At 40.6% G+C, this 21,260-nt stretch overlaps 1 protein-coding gene across 4 annotated transcripts in view; it reads right to left on the bottom strand.

Annotated features, from left to right (window-relative positions):
• CALD1 (caldesmon 1) overlaps positions 1-21,260 on the bottom strand; it is a 162,698-nt gene that overhangs the window by 111,965 nt on the left and 29,473 nt on the right. For 3 of the 4 annotated variants that reach the window (XM_063153792.1, XM_063153789.1, XM_063153785.1), the window contains exon 2: positions 16,077-16,161. The exons of the other annotated variant lie outside the window; for it this stretch is intronic. The gene's annotated coding sequence lies outside the window, so the exon portion shown is untranslated. The remainder of the gene's footprint in view (positions 1-16,076; positions 16,162-21,260) is intronic. 4 annotated transcript variants of the gene reach the window in all.

Here is a 21,260-nt window from a genome sequence, read left to right on the forward strand (position 1 = left end):
AGAAGATGATAAACAGCTGCCTTCTCCAGAAACAGCAAATCCATGAGTGCTAGCTTCCTTGCTTGAGCCAGAACCAAAGCACACATTTTACACAGATTGAAGGGCCTCTTTATACAACCATAAATGACATCTAAATCATTTAAAATAACGGAGGGAAGAGGAGGATATAGAAAACAGAAGGAGGTTCAGACAAGTCCCAAGTATTGTCTTGTTCTAAGCCTACAAAAGAGCAGGAATATCTTTGGTGTCCCTCTAGAACTGCCACAGGATCTCCTGTGCTTGACCAAACACCTCTGAAGATCACACATGAAAATCTCCATGGAATTAATGCAGACACAGGGATTTCTCAGCCCCCAAAGAGTTTGCCATTCTTCCACCTTCAAGCCAGATCTAATATAATTTCAGACAAACATTCATGAGAAAGTTGCCTATAATAAATTTCTGCTTATGTGACAGATTGTCTCCATTTTTAAATACCAGCCTCAATACAACGGCTGCCTGGTTGTACAAAGCAGTGGTGGGCTAGTTTGCCCTCTTTGGTACCATGTCACCTTGGTGACATGTCCACAGCCAAACAATACTGGAGCACACTATCAATGTAAACTTTAGAACACAGAAGGGGGCGGGGAAGAAAATAAGCAAAAGCCCTAAACCAAAAACCTCACACCAGCTCAATCCCGGCTTTACAACTGCAGCCTTTGGCTAATACACAAACAGCTTCTTCCTAGGAAGAAAAAGTTGCAGTACTTCAATGAGAAGTACAATGCTGAACAGATGCAGCTGAGCCCTGACAAATCCCTGGGCAGATAGAGTTATTTCAGTTTGAGAGCTTGGAGTGTGACTGGAAGTCCAAACACTTTGAAGATGACATAAATCAAAGCAGCCTCTCCTTCAACATGGTGATTTTCTTTGCTTGGAGTCCCTTCCACTTTGAGAGAATGGATATAAACTGTTCTCTCAAAGCCATCCACACTGTTCATGGATTATGTGAAGTACTTTTTTCAAGAAGAGAAAAATGAGCTTTTTTCCTCACGCTTGCCTGTACAACTTTAAATCTTGCTATAATGACATGGTGCTGGGTGACTATTTTGGCTGTAGAACAACGCCAGAAAATCAGCTTTTCTCAAACTTAACTGCAGAGGGAAATCTAAGTACCATGGCATGAGGGAGGTGTGGTGACACAGGACAAGCCCTCTTGTAGCCAAGGCAGGTTTCAGTTCATTTTTGAAGACTACAGGCTACAGGATCCATGGTGGATTTCTGGTTCTGCAATTTCTCCCACCTTCACTCCAGGATCATCAGGGCAATCAAATAACTAGCTCTGATTCCTTTGGGATGTCTTTAGATGTCCCATGTGAAGGAAGCCAGCTCAGTTACCAGAACAGAAGTAATTTCAAGAAAGTGAGCAGTGAGATTCAGCTGGAGAATTGCTCAGGTTTAACAGTACAAACTACCATGGCTGTGCAGCAAAAATCCTGGGATCACTCTGTACCAGAGTGGAACTGCAGGATTATGCCTGTCCAGCTGGTCTGAAGGGTGAGAACACCTTCTGGATCTTGTTCTTGCAACAGTTTGCCCCTGCTCTTTCCTCTACTATGAAATACCAAACACCACACAGACAATGCAACATGAGGCTTTTCACAAGCTTTGCACAACCCAAAAACTGATTTCCAGCTTCCAGACTATAATTTGTCCACAAGACATAAGCTGAATTTCATTTATATAGCAGCATCCCCACTGGGGGTATTGGTGCTCCATGAATTATCATATTCACCTCCAATAACTCCAGAGAAAAATCCCTATTTGGATCCAAAGATCAAATAGACTTTTATATACACATATGATCTATCTTGGAACAGATGTAGCACAAAAATAGTATGCATACACACATACATACTATCCTCCATAGTCTAAATAAAGTACAGCAGGGCACTTCCTCAGGTAGGAATTTTTCTGTAGAAAAATGCACATTAATAAGGTTTTGCTCTAAGGTTAGGGAAAATTGACATTAAAAAGGTTTTGCTCAAAAGAATAAGTTTCAATGGTAAATTGATAAAAATGCATCTACTGGAACAATTATCTTTAAAAACTCAGCATCTTACAAGGAACTGCTCTAATTGCTGCCTCAATCAACATCATAGCTTCTAATACAACTTGCAATTAACATATGGTAAATAGCATCTGCCAATTAGCCTGTGATGTGCACTGTACATCTGATTCCTGTTTCCACTGGAATGCAGCTATTAGTGCTGGAACTTGTCCAGGGTCTCTGCTTTGGCCTCTAATGCTCTGTAGATGAGCAACCCTCAACTTTATGCAGCAGTTAAGAGGAGGACAAGATTCCTGCACACATGAATTAGGTCATGGATATGAACCTTGAAAGGAGGTTCATTAGTCATTTTTAGAGCTCCACTACTTTAAAGTAGAAGAAAATAAATCACAGAATACATCCACTTCATCACTGCATAGTGTCATCACAGACAGCAAAGTTAAAACTGTATTAATCACACATATCCCACCATTTCTCCCTTTCTTGTCTGACCATCCTTTTCCTTTGTTAAACTACATAGACTGGAATAAAACCACAGGCATTTTATTTTACTTAATTCTTCAAGATCTAATCTCTGCTGTTGTCAAGTGTCTATGGATGGCCAAGATTCACGCTTTCCAAGACCACCTACATTTGCTCAGCATCTGTAAGGCCAGTTTTGCACAGAGCCCACAGTTTTTGCTCCTGATCAAGCTGCAATTCTCAAATACCCAATGCTTAGCAAGTCACAGAGGTAAGAGATGTGAAGCCCCTAAACTTCTTGCACATTAAAAAAACACAAGACAATGAGGGAATTTAAGTAACTGCATTATCAAAGCAAGAAGAAAAAAAGAGAGCTATCTTAAAACTTCCATAAGTGTTGATTTAAGTTTCTGAAACCAAAATCATTCAAAGGGGCATGCTCCAAAGTTAAAAATAATTTTTAAAAACCATACCACCGAAAGCCTATGCTTTTGCCTGTCTTGGTAACTCATTCTAGAGTAGCAAAAAAACCTTTATCGAAAAGATTCCACAACTGGTGAGGGTGACAATTTTTGTCAGGGTTCCAGAAATAAAGAATGCCACAGCTATCAATCAAAGCCTATTAAAAACATCCTTTTAGCAGCAGGAGAAAGCTGTGACCTAGGACTCAAGATGAGACTTCTCTGCCTAACTCTGTCACATGGTTTTGGGGTGAGAATGGGGACAGAGGGTTACCTCAATGCTGCTTCTTCCCCTGCTGCCCTTTGATTCTCATCTGATCAGATTTTAAGTCCTTGAGGCCTTGGAATGCTTTTCAACATAAACAATGCTTAAGCTCCCCCTAAGTGTGGTATAAAACTATTAATACAGAAAATAGAAAGTGTTTTGGTTTCTTCTCCCAGGGATAGAAAGAATACCAATAGCAAGTCAAAGGAAGCACGCAAAATTTTCCACACTGATCTACTGACTGCATGCTGCAGAGTCAAGGTCCATTAGGAGCAGTGCAGGCCTTGCTTCAGCCTGAAAGCCAAAGCTCAGTTGTCATTTCCATCTCTGCAATGTACACAGCAAAGGTTTCTGTGCACCATTCCATCAGGTGCTCCTGCTGCTGTCAAATGCAGAAATGGAAGAAAATGGAAACATGAAGCAATGAAGTAATTTTCCTTCCCATATACAACCTCAGGCTGAGATGACGTCAGGTTTCACAAGCAAAACCAGTTGGAATGACAGCAACATTTGAGAGGAGAAAATCCACAGGAAACCTGTATTTTTCAAAGAATGCTTCTGCTGATTCAACAGGCAGCATTCTTACTGCAAAGTCTGAAACTAATCAGGACTGTATATGACACATGGATGTCACTTTGGCTTTCACAGATTGGGAAAATATTGTCCAAAAGCTACACTCTCTTCTATGCCAAACAACTCCTGAAGGAATTATAAGGCTGGTTACCTTTACTTTCAAAACATGCAACTTCCTGCTGAACCATAAAAAATTGTATTGGTCTAGTAACTGCTGTAATTTCAATCTCAATCATCTCTACTAAATTATGAATCATATACTAAAAAAAGGGAAAGAAAAAAAAACAGGTCCCTTTGATCCTCTTACTGGAATAAAAAATGGGAAGGGTGGACATGGTGGGAGGGGGCAGTCATGCTGCCATTATTACAGCAGCACTTGAAGTGCTGCTCCTTCCAGGGAATTTCTCTGCAGGACAGCTGTGGTTGGGCTGCATCTTTCTCCAGGTGTAAGAGGACAAGACTTGGACTCAGCACACAATCCTCATTCTTGACCTTTAGTCACTCCTGAAAGTCACACTAATTTTTACACAAGGAGTAGAAGCAGTTTGGAGAATTATAGAGTGAGGGGAACTTGAATTTGTCCCCTCTGTAGATTCAGATGCAGGCATACTCTACACCTAGATTTATTAGATCCTGCAAGCCAGGATTCATCTGGCTGTATCAAAACATGGATCTGCTGCCTTCCTCTTTCCTCCTCACAACCAAGCAGTCTTCAGCAAAAACAGAGATGGGAGAGAACAAAACAATCTTCTTTCCCCAAATTCACTCCTCTTGCTCCTGGCTTGCTGCTACTTCACATGCACTACTACTCAGGACAGCAGCCTCCTTTTGAGGTAAGATTTGAAAAAGATGAGGGGAAAACTGATCCATTTTTCCCCCCCTTGCATATGGCTATGTAGAAAGACAGGTAAGGAAGGTACACAACACTTTAGCTGATGTATTAGAGACTCCTGTCATTTTGGGGTAAACTTGTACTTGGAAAAAATGCAGCAAGCTTGAATCACATTAAAGCCCTGATTTAGCAAAGTGCTCTGAAACACATGCTTATAGTTAAGCCTGTGCCTAAATGCTTTGCTGAATTAGGACCTATGTTGGTAAAAGGGGCAATTGATTAATGGCTTCTGACAACCACCAGAAACTAATGAGCCACAGACCTCTGCTTTTTCCTCCAAATGACTGTACTTAAACCCAAAGGAAATTTCATTATGGAAACAGAAAACACTTATAAATAAATCATACGTGTCTCCTTCACAAATATTAATTTTTATCTGCAATTAGTGGTAAACCCAAAACTTCCTTTCATACAGTAATCAGAGACAGTGCCATTTGCCCTACGAAGCTGGTTATTCTTTCAAACCCATAAATTTCTCCCTAGAACTCCACGGTTTACAGAAAGCTCTGTGAACTCAGCTAAATCAACCATGAAATATGCAGGATCCAAGAGAGGAACCAAAAGGTTGCCTGAGACAAACTCCAGGGTGAATCATGCCAGCACTGCACAACCCACCTAAAACAGAGAGCTCAGCAACATGCTGAAATCTGCTTCATGCTGCTTCCCTCTGAGACACATCAAACCCCAGGGAATTCACATATTGGCTAGCTCCTGCATGAGAGGTGGAAAAGCTATAGAACAGTGAGAGGATAGCTTCAATCCTCAAAGATCCAATCCAGCTATTTGCCAAGTGTTCACCATTGTGGAGGTTTTCTGAGTGGCCACATGTCTTAGCTTTTACTTTAGTCATATTTAGGGGCAGGAAAATCCTCTGGTACATCCACAGGAGCCATGATATCCAAACCTAATGTCAGCCTTACCTAAATCTCATTAAACAACTCACCTTGTTTTTCCTAGCAGCATCTCTGCAGTACAACACTGATACTCTCCCAGCAGGAGAGTTAACACTCATCTAACATATCCAACTTCACGGAAGTAAGTTACAAAACAGGGACAATAATATCTGAGGCCTCATTGTTATCACTCATAAGGTATGCAAAAATATTCTCCCTTTTTCCATTTTTGCATTGGTGTTTTAGTCATCTAAATCAGCTTTCAAGAGTAGGTATATGTTATGGAATGAAAACACAAGAAATAGACAATTGATGCCATACAATGGGTGTTTACAGAGGTTTCAGGGCAGAGATGGAGTGGCTCTTATGCCACATGGGAGCTGTGAGCAGTTAATTTCCTTCATTCACACACTCTTTCTTGAAAGAGCACTACTTCACCTGCAATTTGAAGGATTACCAACTATGAGCATTCATGGACAATTTGTCACTGAACCATGACCTACTGATGAGATGGAGACTTCAGCTGCCACAGTTTTATTGAAATGTTTGTTGGATATCCATTATGGCCTTTGTAACAGGGATGAACTCCTAAGGGCAGCTCTGAGGAAAGAAAAGTGACATCACTAGCATTCCTGAGCCTTGGGGAAATGACCAAACCCAGGTTTTGTTGTTATTTTTTTAATCCAGAAAAAAATTCAGCTCCCTAGGATCAGATCTCCATGGATCAGACAGATTCTAACAATGCCCCAGAGGAAAGGGTGGGGAGGGAAAAGGCAAACTCTTGATTTTTTTTTTGCACAAATCTACAAAAATAAGATATTACATTACTAAGTAAGTACTCAGTGTTTACACTTCTGTTTCACTGTGAAGAGGAAAACAAATATCTACCTTTGCAGAAGTGACTTATCACTATGTTTATTGTAATTCAGATCCTGCCTCAAAACATACTTGAAAGGCTATTTCATATTTCCATGGATTTCAATTACCATTTTGTAAATGCACAAACAATTTTATAAACAATAACTAGCAGCCAGCTGAGGTCTACATATCCAACACAGTACCATGCACAAAATATTCTTAAGGTTCAGATGGAAAATTTCCAGCAGTTTCCGAAGGAAGACAAGGTGGTGAGTTTAAAAACATATGTCCTTACCCACAGAGTGCATGGGAAAGTTTGAAACAGCAGGTATTTCCTTTTCCTAGCCCTGTGAAAATGCACAGTGTATCACTTATCACCCTCAGAGGTAAGCTTGGATATTTCTGAAGGTGAATACTGTGGCTGGGAAGGGACCAACTCAACAAAGCTCGTCCCTTTAGGAGGTGTCTTCTGAGAATCTTGGCCAGATTCAGCTTTGCCCACACTGAACCCAAAGACTTACACCACTGATATCTGGCCCCATCCATCACACCCACACCTGGGCAAATAATATAAAACACCCCTTGTATTCCTCAGGGGATTAGAGCTTTTCCTCTACTTCATTACAGTGACAGATCCATTGTGAATTATCACCATTATGCTTCATGACAGTAATGAGTCCAATTTTATATTTCCTAGGCCTTGTATTTCCAAAGCTATTTTCTGTACTGCATATTTCCACTGACAGACACTCTTTTTCATTCCCCCTCTCAGTGGAAAAAGCTGGTATGCACTGAAAGAACAGCTTGGCATTACAGGACAGTGATGAACCCTTCCCTCCAAATGTGCTGCTGAGAACTCAGCAGGCTCAGACCCTGGCAGTCAGGTGCTAGGAACTCACAATCTCACTGCTACACCAATGCAGGTGTTCTCAATTCACTTCTTCAGGGAATTTATAGGACCTGTTCTCTTCATCAACAACCATCTGAGCATTTAGGAAGCCAGACTGGAGGAGATCAGGATGATTCCCCCAATACTATGGGAAATTTATTTCAAAGACTGCAAAGTCTTTAAGTCATGGTGTTGCAAGGGGGATTAGAGGAGCAAGCACCTTGCTTTAAGCTGTCCTTCTTACATGGAAGGAGGTGGCTTCCATTTTAATAACAAGATATCTTCCACAGGACTCACTCCACTTTCAGCAAAATATGTTTGTTCTTCTGTCACAGCATTACCTCTTCTTTCTCAAGACTTCTAAAAGCAGATATTAAAAATTAATGTGAAGCACACCCATAGGTGTTGAAGAAACTTGGCTCCAGACATCCTGCTCTCCCAAAGTGTTTCTCTAATTGCTTTTCTAAGCACTTGCAAGAGCCTCATTGAAGCATTTCATGCATGCATTTTCATTCCCCTCCTTGCTCTAGGGCTTGCCTCCCTGTTTCAGTGTATTTTGTTTTTCAGACTGACCTATTCTGTGAAGCCAAAATGTGGCTGAATAAATCAGGTAGTCCAAGCCATTGGCCAGAGAGATCACTGAAAATATTAATTGACACAAATTTTGCTATTAATAGCTTTAATGAAAGTAAAGAATTACAAGTGAAGAGACAAGCAGCCAGAACATGCAAAATTAGGCCATTTTCAGCTTTGAACATTCTCAATTTGTGGGTTAAATCTCTCCAAAAAATATGATAGTGGCTTGGTAATTGCTTTCACAAACACTAGGTAATGTTTTACTGAGGCACTAATTGACAGATTGAATAACAAAAGGAGTCAAAAAGTTCTAACCCAGGGCTGGTGGCAAATCACACTCATGTCATTTGTTTGGAAACACAGCAGCTACAAGCAGCACCCCTTCCCTCCTGGGTACTGCTCAGTTCCTGGCTGGAAACCTGAATTTATCTGCAGGTACACATTGCTTCAGGAAATGGGGGAACTATTGGAAGAGAGCAAGCAAAGTTCCCAGAGCTCCAGGAAACATCATGTCCATGGAGAATTTGGAAGGGTCAGGCTTGCTAAGCCTAAAAACCAGTAATTTTCACACATATATTGGAGAATGATAAACCTTTCACATCCCCTGAGGGCAGGAGGAGATGCAATGTGCTTAAAATAGAGTAACAGACACTGATTTTTGTCCCTTGACACCAGCAATTTCCCTACCAATTAAGACCCTTGGGAAAACTGTGTAAAGGGAAGGATAATTAAGCACTGTAACAGGTCAAGTGAGGCAAACTGCAAAGATCTACATGGGACACTTCCAGAACAAAATACACCACTCAAAAATCAGTTTAAACAGTAAACTCTGTTTTGGGTCAATTGAATGAACTGGATTCGACACCAACGTTTTTTTCCACTCCATATTATTAATACTTCTATATTATTTAATCTATTTTTAATACTACCTGCCAGTTTCAGCCCAAGTGCTGCCTGTGTGTGTTCACAAGAACATCAGAAGCTGCAGCTCCTCACAAGAGCACAGCACAGAGGAAGCTCATGGTCATCACCTTCTCCACAGAGGCACTTGCAAAGGTTCCCAAGGATTCAACTGGCAGACAGCAAATCCTCAGAGCCAGAAGGTGTCAAAAATCAAGGACAGATGTAACAAAACCAGAACCCAAGACACTTTGACCATGGACATTGTTAATAAAAGAAAACAATCGACCCACCATACAGAACCCCCATCTAAAGCCAGATTGGGATGGCTGTCTAAGTGTAATGAACTCAAGATGCAGAGTATTTTTTTTTTTTTTGCCAAACGTACAGTTTTAAAGTCCATTAAATTCAATTCCTTTTCCTTAAAGTAAAATAATCTGAATGTTTAAAGAAATACAATGGACAGACACCAGCTTTAACTTTCACTGAGTACCTATTTCCCATCCTTGAAATTCTCCCCTTAACTACTACTGCTTTCACTTGAATTTCCCCACCTATTTAATTTGTTTATTAAATTCCTTTTCCTGTTATTATAGAGCTCTGATCTGTTACTCTTGTTTGGATCACAAGCATAACATGAACTGGTATCAGCTACAGCTGCCACTCTATCAGCATCAGCATTCTGTCTCCAAAAATGGCTATGAGATAGCTGAAAGGAGATGAAATAAATCCACAATTTACCTATGAAATAATGTAATTAAAAGCAGGATAAAAAAAGGATAAATTCTTTTGCTGTATCCCTTAGCATTCAGCTTAGGGTCTGGAGCATGAAATGCATTTTTAACTTCACATCTATGCATATTATTAAGAGTCATAAAACAATCTTTTTTTTATATCCAAGCTACTCAATCAAATTCTTGGCAAGGCGATTAAAGTTCTGAAATAGAAAGGATAGGGAGTGGGGAATAGGGGAGGGAAAATAGCAATAAGGAGAATGGCATTTAATTAAATTGATCACTTGTATGTACTTGAATTGCATTTAATTGATCACTTGTATGTGACATCCAAATGCACCTCAAATAACCAAATTCATAACAGGACCTAATCTGGCTCTCTCAGGTCAGCTTGTTCCAAACAGGAAAACTGAGGTACCAAAAAACCCCAAAGCATCTTGCTGAATATTCCTGTATCTACCCACAGAGCTCAAATCCAGTCCTAGTGGTTTAGGATTAAATCTGGCAAAGGTCCACATGCAGATGCTAAGTAATCCAGCAATAAGTGAATTAGCTGTGGCAGAAAGAATTTCTGCTAAGGCTGCTCAAAGCCATCCAAACCAGGCTGTATTTCAAACAAGAGCAGTGTGGGTCACCTTTGTTTCTGTGCCACGTTCCCCTGCCACCATCTCCCCTCTCACTGCCCTCTGCTCCTGCCTGTGGTTCAAAATACATCTTAATCTAGTCAAATACAAGTTCTGTACAACCTTTTTTCTCTCATGTTCTTTATAAGGGGTCATTTGGGGGTGTTGCTTGGTTGGGGTGTTGTTCTGTTTGACCATGTTATGTGCAAGCTGGACAGTGCAGAGAGGAGCCATTGAGATCCAAATCAGAGCCTCCTCTGTTCCTCCCCTAGCTCAAGCTGGATCAGACCTCACATGAAATAGTGCCAACATTTCAAACTGCTCTCTGAAGATTTTAGCTGGAATATCTTCCGGACAGTAGCTGTTCTTGGGAAGTCCACCTAATGCCAAAATTCCATAGAAATGCTTCCTGCATTGAATTACAGCCCTACAGCAGTTCTTTTTGTAATGGATCTCAAATGGAAACCAACAGAAATGTTTCCTTCTTCATGTCCCTTAAGTGGATTCAATATTGAGGCTGCATTTCTATATTTTTTTTTTTGTTTTAGTGTGATGTGGGCATGAAAAACCAATGCAAAATCCCTTCCCTCCCACCCTGAGAGCTCATCCACATTTGCATACCCTCCTTACAATTTTTAAATGTTTCATGAACCTTTCAGTCCTCATCCAAGGCTCCAGAGAAGCCTTCACCTGGGCAGTAACTTTCACCAAGTGGTTTTGTAGCCTTCCAAACACTAAATTCTACAATGCAGTGGAAAATTGAACTACACTAAGATTTTTTTCTTTCCTACAGCTTATCCTCAGCCACCTCTGAGTATTGACTTCCAAATATAAATGTAGCTTATTAAAACTATCAATGGTGCATGGCTTCGTAAACCTCAGGGACCATCCCTGCAAATTTCTCAGCTCACAGAAGTAGTACTGGACCTGGTTAAGAATACTGCTCATGAGTGAGCCTGGATTTCAGATGCGTTACAACACTCAGACCCCCTCACCAGATATATATCACTAATAAAGGCCTGGTCCTCACAAATTAGCATCAACTGAATGCAGGTTCAGGGTTTTTTCACCTGGTAAATCCATATGCTGTGCCAGTGAGGGGATTTACCAATCTAGATTCAGAAGAATAATTTGTGATATGCCTTAATTTACATGAGTTCAGAGTATATGTTAAAATAATATTTTATTCTCTCCATCCACTGCTACAATTACTATTACAAACACAATTACAAATTACTCCTAGCTCTGCTACAATTTTCTGTTATTGCATTCATTTTGTGCTGATATCAACATGCCTAAATAAAAGACAGGCTTACTTCCTCTTGTCCATTTGTGTTATTTATGTTATTCTAGCAAACCTGCTAGCTGTCCATTTGTGTTATTTTAGCAAACCTGCTAGTTTTTAAGCAAAGCAGTGGCTGCCTACTCCATAAAATACGAGCACAAGCAGCAAGTCCATCCAGGGCTGGCCAATTTCCACATATCCTAATATGGTTAAGAAAACGTTTGAGCGGAGCCCAGAGCAGAGTGCCAAATCTAACAGCTCTGCAGCGAGCTGGGTGCCACAGAGCCCTCTGCTTAGGCTCACTCTAACCCCAGCCTGCTAGCTGGGCAGCTGGTTCAGCCTGCTGACATGGACTCGACCATAATTGTCCTTGTGCACAGTCACAGAGCCCATGCTCTCCCTGCCCTGGCAGGGAAGGTTCAGGCTCGCTGCCCTACAAGGCTCTCAGGGACAGCAACTCATTGGAGAGTTTCCCTTCTTGGGCTAAATATATTGAGGAAATCCTGGGTATCCCGAGGATATAAAAGAGCATGGGCTGCATGAGGCACTCTGTGTTTGTGTAAAGGTTTTCAAGGCTTCTTTTTCTTTCACTTTCTTCACCTACTGCTAATGTCTTCAAGAGAAGTTTTACAATATCAAAAACTACAAAAACATTTATATATATATTTATATATATTTATTTATATATCTGCCCATTATACAGATATATATAATACATATATATATGTGTACATATATAATATATATACCTCCCTGTATATAGACACACACACACCCCTGTATAAAGGGCAGATACCTTCCTTGCAGTTTTGCTACTACTGCCCTTTATGAAACCTGGCAAGGTTCAGGCTGCTCACCTGCCTCTGAGCCCTCTGCAAAATAAACCTTGTCCACTTGAGTTACGTATTTGCATTTCAGCCTTCCAAATTTCACTGGTTTTAGGATTTTTGAAAGGCTGAGACAAAGGGCGACAAAGTAAATGAATGGCATTACTGAGGTCAGGCTTCAAATCACACTTCAGTCTTGCCACTTATTATTCTCTTTTGTAATGCCACTAAAATCATTGCAAAGCCTGATAATAGAGATTTTCTGACAGGAGAGAAGGGGATTATTGAGTTTATAACAGTGAAACAGCTCACTTTAGGCATTAAAAGAACAATGCTACCTTGATTATGCAAAAGGGTTAGGTGGCCTCTCCCAGATCATTTCCTATGAGATCATATGCAGACTTGGAAACAGAAGGGACTGGTTTCAGGGAGTTTGAAAGCCTTTTATGGATTATATTAACAAGGCACAGGCTGTTCCCTAAAACTGATTGTGCATCAAATTCCACTGCAGTCACATGCCCTTGGTTGGAACGCTTCAGCATATATGATAGTACCAACAGCCACCAAAAAAAGCAGCAATTCTGCAATTCTGTCATTTAATCCCTGTGTCTTTTTCCTTTTTTTTTTTTTTTTTTGAGTCGAGGGAGTTTATTTTTTTGGGGTACAAAGAGCATACAACAGTTACAGTGAGAAATTACTTCAATTCTCAAAAGCTTCAAAGTGGAAAATCACTTCAGTTCTCAAAAGTACTCCTACAGAGTACAGATACAACCTTTTACAGAGTTAAATACCTGTCTTACATCAGCAGAAATAAATGCTCAACTGCAAGATTTTGGAATGGCACCTAATAGCTGTTAGAAGTCAGTTTTACTTTTTCTTCTCTGGTAAGTACTAGCAAAAAAAATATATCTGCACAAAAGCACATCAGTGTCTGAAAAATATTTTTTCCTGCCATTTGAGGTCTTTGCTAATACCAAACATTTGTTATTTAGTGTTTACTACCAAAGATTTTCCTGTCAGTTCAGTTACTCTACATTTAATCTTGATACAGAAAATTAGAAAGCAAATGAGAAACTGCATTCCTTTTCCAATAAATAATGCTGTACATGTTCTGATTTTTTTTTAATTTATGGGTACAGCAGACTCATGAGCCTGTAAAGACACCTCAGATGCTGTGCTCCTGTTTGGAAGTGTCTCAGCATCCCTGGAAGCTCTGGCCTCCAGGCTCCTCAGCAAGGCTTGTGTCTCATTTGGGTTTCATGTTAGCTCTTTGGTGATGCAGAAATTGCATCCTGAACTGTACAAGACCTACATTGTGAGAGACTGAATTTCACTGTGGGAGGCAAACCAACCTGCTAATGGAATTAGATAACACTCACCTATTGACACCAAGCAGATTTAGCTTTCAGTGGAAAGTAACAACACTTTCAAACAGCTTCTCTCTAAGTTAAAATCTCCCATTCTATTTACAGGGGAAGAGAGGAGTGCATAACTGAAATGCAGCTCCCTGTCCAAGCCCAGCTGGTCAGGAGCAGCACCTCTTGCACCCCAGATAAATTCCTTCCCCATGGGGTTGCACCTTCTCCTGCCACCTCACTGATGCCATGGATGGAGAACCAAAACATTCATCATCAATATTCCCCCCAGCATTTAGCTGCCATCTCTTACTGGAAATAAAATACATTTTAGTTCCTGTTAGGACTGGAGAGAAGTAAGAGAGGGGTAAAAACCTCAAATTTATAATAATTATTTGCTATCTGTTTAATAGTGGTGTTCTCTGTGCCAAAGAAGATGGAACAATTAAAAGACAACCACTGCCTTTGCTTAGTTTGGGGAATAACTATCCCTGATACAATCTTCCAGGAATCCATCCTTAGAGCCTTGCCCATCACTATTTATAACTGAGTAAATATTAGAGGATTCACTTCTTTTGCCCTGAAAAAACAAGACCTTTGGCCTTAACATATTTTTGGAAAGTGTTTCGGAGAAGGCTGTTGCTCTGCAGCAATGTTTCCTTCCATTAAAATTCCCTCTTAAAATATATGGCCCAAAGGAGGAACAGTAGACCTCAAATATACCACAAATATGGACAAGTCTGCCTGCAGGCATTTGGAAGCTGGGAATTTGCCCAAAACATTATCCTTCAAGAATTAACCAACTCTCTGTCAGCACAGTTAACAGCCTCAAGAAAACCCCAATTTACTTCAACAACATGCCTTTGTCAGGGCAGCTCACTAATTGAATATTGTGCTGTTTATCACTGCTTAAGGTTTAATTATTCCCAAGGACTGAAACTGGAGCCTTTATAGATCCACATGCAAATAAAAAAAAATGCGTTTGGGAGCCACTATTACCCAACAAATTCACTTTTAGGTTTCTCTCCTCCTGGCTTCAGCCCAGCTCACCCTGCCTCTTCTTTCCCTCATCTGCTGACAAAATCTGTGATAGCCAGGCACCAGAAGAGCAGGCAGGGTGACCACAGGAACTCTGTGCTCAGGACTTTGCTCTGCTTGGCCACTTAAACCTGCCTGTGATCATCAGCAATGAGAAAAAGGAACTGAGGAAAGAAAACTCAGTGGCAGAAACTCACTATAAGGGTATGCAGACACAAGAGCTGTCAAGCTCTACCCACAGGTGTGGCCATAATTCCTTGGGATTATCCTTTCTAAGGATAATTCCTTACAAACCTTGCCCTTAATAATCAGGTAATGCCAAAACAGCCCCTGGTAGTGACAATAACTCCAGAGTGATGCTCAATAGACAGAGAAACCCTTCGACGCAAGCCCTTTCCTCACTTCCTCATCAAGGCTGGCTGCTTCAATTAAATTTTCCTTGTTTTCCTTAGTTTCCTGAAATTGAACTAACTTTCTTTAGTTTCCACTACTGCATGGTGTTACTATTTTATGTAAATGCTCCATCCTTTTGCATCAATGAATTTGCTGCACATGACATCATAACCTCCACCTGTGTAGCCAGAATGATGGAGTGTCCTCACTCACAGCAATTTGGGCTAAACAGCAATTATAGGCCAAGTGCAGCCTGGGAACATTTATTATTATTAGCAGGACTCCTATCAAGTGCTGAATCTTTTGAAAGGCAAATTTTCTCCCTCATGGCAAGCAGAATTTTTGTTTCGTGTCCCTATCAAACCAAAACCAGGACACCTGGGGAACAGAGAGAGCCATTGGCTTTGCTGACATATTCAGCACCATTATTATCTTAATGACACATAATGGTCTCCATATTCATAACCTTCCACCAAGGGAAAGCCCAGAGTGGCTGTTGGGCTGACCTCATTACCTCACTCTGTGTGTGCAAAGACAGCCACATGTAGGGTTAATGACAAAGACGCAAGAGTTCAACATTTCCAGGGGAAAAACACCTCCTTCCCATTCAGGTAATTTCCAGGAAGCAGGAGATTAACATGGAGCCACAACATGGAAAAATTTCTCAGTGTTTTAGAGAGCTAAATTGCGATGCACATACTTAGCTATAATCCTTAGCAAAAGTACAAAACGCTAAAATAAAAGGGAAGAATTGGGGTGGAAAATTGCCAAATATACAAGTAATTTCTGGCAGTCAGTTTGATCAAGGACTACCACAAATTGTCTTCCAAATCAGGCTGATCACTAACCCAAAACAACCTTTTCCTGTACCAGATTTTGGGTTTCAAAGGAAACTATGCTAACACTGAAGTGAGGTTCATGATAGAGATTGTCTCAACTGAACAAAATATAGCTCCAGGAAAAAATAAAAAAATCCAAACGTATAAAAAGCATATATCTCACCAGATATGATGGCCCTGAGCCTGGAAGATGCTGCCTCTTCAGCTCCCAAGGGATTCTTTGAGTAGGCCAATAGTTATTACAGGCACTGCAAAGATAGAAGTGTTTACATGGGGGGGCTGAAGAGGGCACCAAAGGCAGAAAAAGTCTTTACAGTTAGGATGAATCTGGAAAGCAAAACAGATCCTGATCCTTGCTGCAGTTGCTAGATACAATTGCACCACTGACTAAATTGATTTGCTGCTCCTTTTCTTTTTCCAGTGACTCCTCTGTGGGGAAGAAATTCCCACGCAAGCAAAGACAGATACTCTGTGCATCTGAGTCCCCATTAGGGGAAAAGAGTGGCTCCCACTTGCAAGGAAAACTGCCCCATTCATTCACCTGCTCCTGCTGCCTGACTGCAACCCAACCACAGAGTAATTCAATCCTCAGAACACCCTGGGATGCACCAGCCACAGAACTGACAATTTTAATATCCAAACTGCACCGATTAATATGAAGCCAAACCTGATTATGCCCTCATTAATAACTTCAGAGAAGAAAAAAACAACTGAGGGAATTCCCTATTTCTTTTGGCTGTAGACCAGCGCAGTTTCTTGATTGCTGGCTGCCTCCAGTCAAAGATGCAAAAACCTTCTGGCTGTTTGTGCATAGCTGCTGGATTGCATTTTTGCATTTACACGGGTTTCAGTGACAGGTTGTTTGTCCGTCTGTACATGTAATTTGACTGCAACAGTGGTACAACAGCCACCTTCAAGCAATGGCTGGGACAAATGATAACTCAGCATGTGGTGAGAAAAAATTGCCTCTGAGCCATGCCTCAGGGGGAGAACTGAGGCAGCTCTTGGGAGAAAAAACTCAGATCCCCAATTTGGAGTAACCTCAGCCAGCTGGGAGAGCTGCTCAGGGGCTCTGGTGATTCCCATCCCCTTCCATGTACAGAAGCAGCAAAAAACACAACTTTCAAATGTTCATATACTCAGAAGACAAAAGGCTGGAATTACAAGGTGCAGAGAAATTTTCTTTTATCTGTTAAACCAGGTGAAGAAAGATACCAAAACCAAGCTTGCTTCACAATCAGCATTTAATTTGGCAAATAGAGTTTACCTTCCCACCTAATCAACACAATCAGCAGGTGGGCTTAAGAGTATTCATTAGACTCACTCTGTTAAGCAAGAGATGTGAATAAGCCCTGAAAAAAATACTTCATACTTTTGCAAGTGGCAGTGCAATCTTACAGGACTTCCCCTAAATCCATAAGCAGCAGTGTCAGGGGCAGGATTTGCTTATCTTAGAAAATTTTGAGGTGTTTGTTTCAATTTCATACTGCCTGCCAAGGGGGGTTTTTGAAGGTAGTGATGAAATGGGGAGGGAGGCAAAGTTTCCTCCACACATGCAGCCCTGTGCTCCACCATGGCTAAACACAAGGGGTACCCTGTTGTTTTACAAAAACAAACACCTTTGCTGTCCCCCTAGAACTGCCAAGACAGAAAATTGGTCACAGCTGCAACCAACTAAGATGGCAATTCCTCCAGGAAACTCCATTCTGAACTTCCCAGGGCTGTACCACAGTAAATACTGAAGAATGCAGCTTTTCCCAAATCCAGCAGACCTGGTGAAAGGAATGCAGGTCCTCTTTGTGCAATGCATAAATCCAGGTTACAGGACTATCTCAGCTTTAATAAAACTCCCATTAAAGTCAATTGCAGTTGTATGTTCTAAGCCAGAGAAAACCCAGATCTATCCTTCCATCAATAAAATGTCAAACTACTCCAATCACTAATAAAACCCAAGGACTGACATGTCCTTCAGGATTCATGGAGCTGCATGAAGTGATCCAGGTCTTTCAACAGAAACTCTGCTTAATTTACTGTAGCTGTGAGAAAAAACTCCCCATCCTTTACAGCCAAAGAAGAAAATCTAAATTCAAAGGTACAACGCAGTACAGAGAAACACCTTTAAGTTGTGTAACCTCCTGACTGCTGAGATGTTTTGCAGACAAAGCCCTGGAGGTGGACATCAGTGTAAATCAGAAGAACATCTTGTTTTCTTCACTTAGCCCTGTTTCCTGTGATACCTTAACACCAAGTCCTTCCTGAGAGCTCTCATTCACAGGGTACTTAAGTGTTCTCCTCACCAACCAAACAAGATTACTCACCTTCTTTAAGTTAGGCTCAGGTTTGTTGAGGCAGAGCCAAAACACACACACACATATATTCCTGACCAAGGACATGTTTTTCTTTCTTGGGCTGTTTTTACTCTGTAGTCCTAAGTACAGTACCAAAAAATTTTTAAAAAAGGAATTAATTTCGCCAAATATCTTCAGGAATTCCTTATTGAAACAAAACTCACAAATACACTTCAGACCTTTTCCAACTCACACCACTCTGTGATTCTGTGATCTATCAAGTGAAATACCATGAATGAGCAAATGCTGACAACACTGAGCCAGAGGAATTTTTTAATCTACTCGCTGATATAATTTTATAATGTTTCATACCACATAGCCTGCAAAATATCAAAGTCAAGGGGCACCAGTAACTAAAAAGCTTCTATAAAATTAATTTATTTGGGTCATACTCTAGAAATCTCTGGCTGACAGACACAAAGGAAAGCTGAGACAATTATCTTGCACTTCATTCTTAAAAGGAGCACTAAGTGCAACACAAACTAATTTACTTGATTTACCTCATTATTTCTTCAACCTCCTATAGATCATCTCATCCCTATATTTACTTACATACTGATCAATTAATCACCAGGTGGGAGAAACTGAGGTTTGAGTGCCAAACCCAAACAGCTGTGGAAGTAAAAAATTTCTCTTCCTCTTCAAGGAGTCAGTACTGTCTTTCTTTCATAACTTTACAACTAGAGATAGCTACTTCTAAACAGAACAGTAGACCATTTAGCATTTTCTAATCAAACAAATTGGTTTTCCATTGTTCTTTTCCAATGAGAAATTCCATTCTCTGCAGTAAGGGGAAATGATAATTTCCAGAAATGTTTCTCACAGAGGGCAATCCTCATGGCCCTGTTCTGTGGGATTAAGTATGGGTACACTCAGATGGTAAAGCCTTTTAGGCAAGCAAAACCAACAGTACTGAGGGCTACTGGAAAAAGCTTCGTCCTCCTTTCCATAACCTAAACAAAGTGCTTTCTTTCATTGCAACACCCTGGAAATGGCAAAGCCTGTGAAATCCTGTTTGATCAAAGTGCTGAGGACAACTCTCCCCATTATTGCACCAACATTTAAAAACCTACAGAAACCACACCTGGATTTCTGAACATCTTTGGAGCCCTGGCTCAGGGCTATTAAAGCAGGAAAAGCAGCCAAAACACCCATTGAAACCATATCAACATGGCTCTGATTCAGAGGAAAGCATCAGATGTGCTGAATTTCCCTTCTTCCTAGCAATTCTGGTAGCAGAAGTTCCCAAGGATTACTTGGCCAGGTTTTATTCAGCCCCTATGACCAAAGGACATAACCCAAGCAGATCTGGGTTGCAGGCATTTTAAAGGATGCAAATGGCAAAGAAAAATCTCTTTCAGTGCAGCCAGAAACAACATTCTCCATTTACAATCACCTGTAGAGGCAACATGAAAAGCACCACTCATCACAGACAGCAGCATCTCTTTGGTGTCCTTACAGCAAGCAACGCACACATTTAGAAAAGCACATTTGAAATGCTCTATTAGGGTCGCCCTCAGATTCAAATTCCCAACTCTCCCAGCTGACCAGGCTGAGGACTGAAACGTGACAGAAAGGAGCCACAGACTTCTCATGTGCTCTTGAAAATCTCCCTTAAGGTGTCTGTTTTCATAGGACATAGAAAGACATTTTTGGTTAATACTTCTACCACCCATCTGTCTATCCTTCTGCCTCTAATCAAGTCTGTAATCAAATCATAAACATTGGCATTTTAGAAAAAATTATATCCTTATGAGGATCCTTTAATTCCTCCATATATATATCCCATAGAAGGTCATGTCCTGTTTTACTTATTTTTTCCCCACAACATTTTTGCTCTCTGTTTTTCTTTACAGGAGACCAAAAGATGGAGATTCTGTACATTTTTGTGAGACAACTACATTGGGCAGACAGCCATTTCCTCAGCCAATATCAGCAGTGAATTTATAGCTCAGAGAGAACTCTGAAGAGACAGAGGTTTGTGGGACAAAGGTTTTGTTTGGTTTTTTTTTTCCTGAGACCCGAAAAACTCTTTTGACAAGTTTGCCACAAAGAAAAGGAGAATTTACAGCTTCATCTGCTCTGAAGGATCTCTGGTACCATGCTGAGCACTCACCTGCACCCCATGACTGAGGTGATCAACTCCAGCTTTGGGACCTGCTGAGAGCTCCCTTCAAACTATTGGTAGCCTGTGTTATAAACCACATAATTTTTACTCCACCACTCATTTTCTTAATTTAGTTGTCTTCAGTTTCAATGTGTGTGGATGTAAGGAATAAAATACAAGGCAAACAACATTTTCCCTAGACAGAGACTATGCTACAAGGCTGAAATTTACCTTTTTTTCAAAAAAAAAAATTTGAAACCAAGGTTTTCTGACAGGCATTGGTAGGACAATTAGAGTTCTGTAAGTGGGAATTGTACTGAGCACCAAACACTGAATTTTGGCAAATGATGTGTTGACAGCATGCATCCAGCACAGCTTCGTGACAGGCTGAGAGCCGGATGGGACTGAAGGTTGTGTGGCAATAGGAAGGCACAGCACAGTCACAGAGCTGTCAAAGCCACACATTTAGACATAAAACCCAAGATAAGGCAGCAAACAACCAAAAAACTGTGTGTCAGAAACATGGGAGAAAGGAAAACACAAACAACATTAATTAACTAAACCCTAACCCCAAATCCAAAAACTGTAAAAAGTTTCTTTTGAGACATTTTGAGTTGAAATATGTTTGGGAAAATGTTGGAACGAGCCACTTGAAAAAAACACAGTACCAACAAAAAATACTGCATCTTTTTCATTTGGTAGGAGTCTATTTCATTCTACAGACTTTGAGATGTGTTTAAGATTCCATAGATTTGGTGTTACATCAGTGATTGTTCATAATGAAATTCCAGGCAGTAGCAAAAAAAGATTTAATGATGGTACCACCCAAAATACGGATATGCTGCTTTCTTTGAGCAGATTTATTGATTGGAATGTTGAGTATGGGTTAAAG

Source organism: Melospiza melodia, chromosome 4, assembly GCF_035770615.1.
Source record: "Melospiza melodia melodia isolate bMelMel2 chromosome 4, bMelMel2.pri, whole genome shotgun sequence".
Taxonomy (NCBI): domain Eukaryota; kingdom Metazoa; phylum Chordata; class Aves; order Passeriformes; family Passerellidae; genus Melospiza; species Melospiza melodia.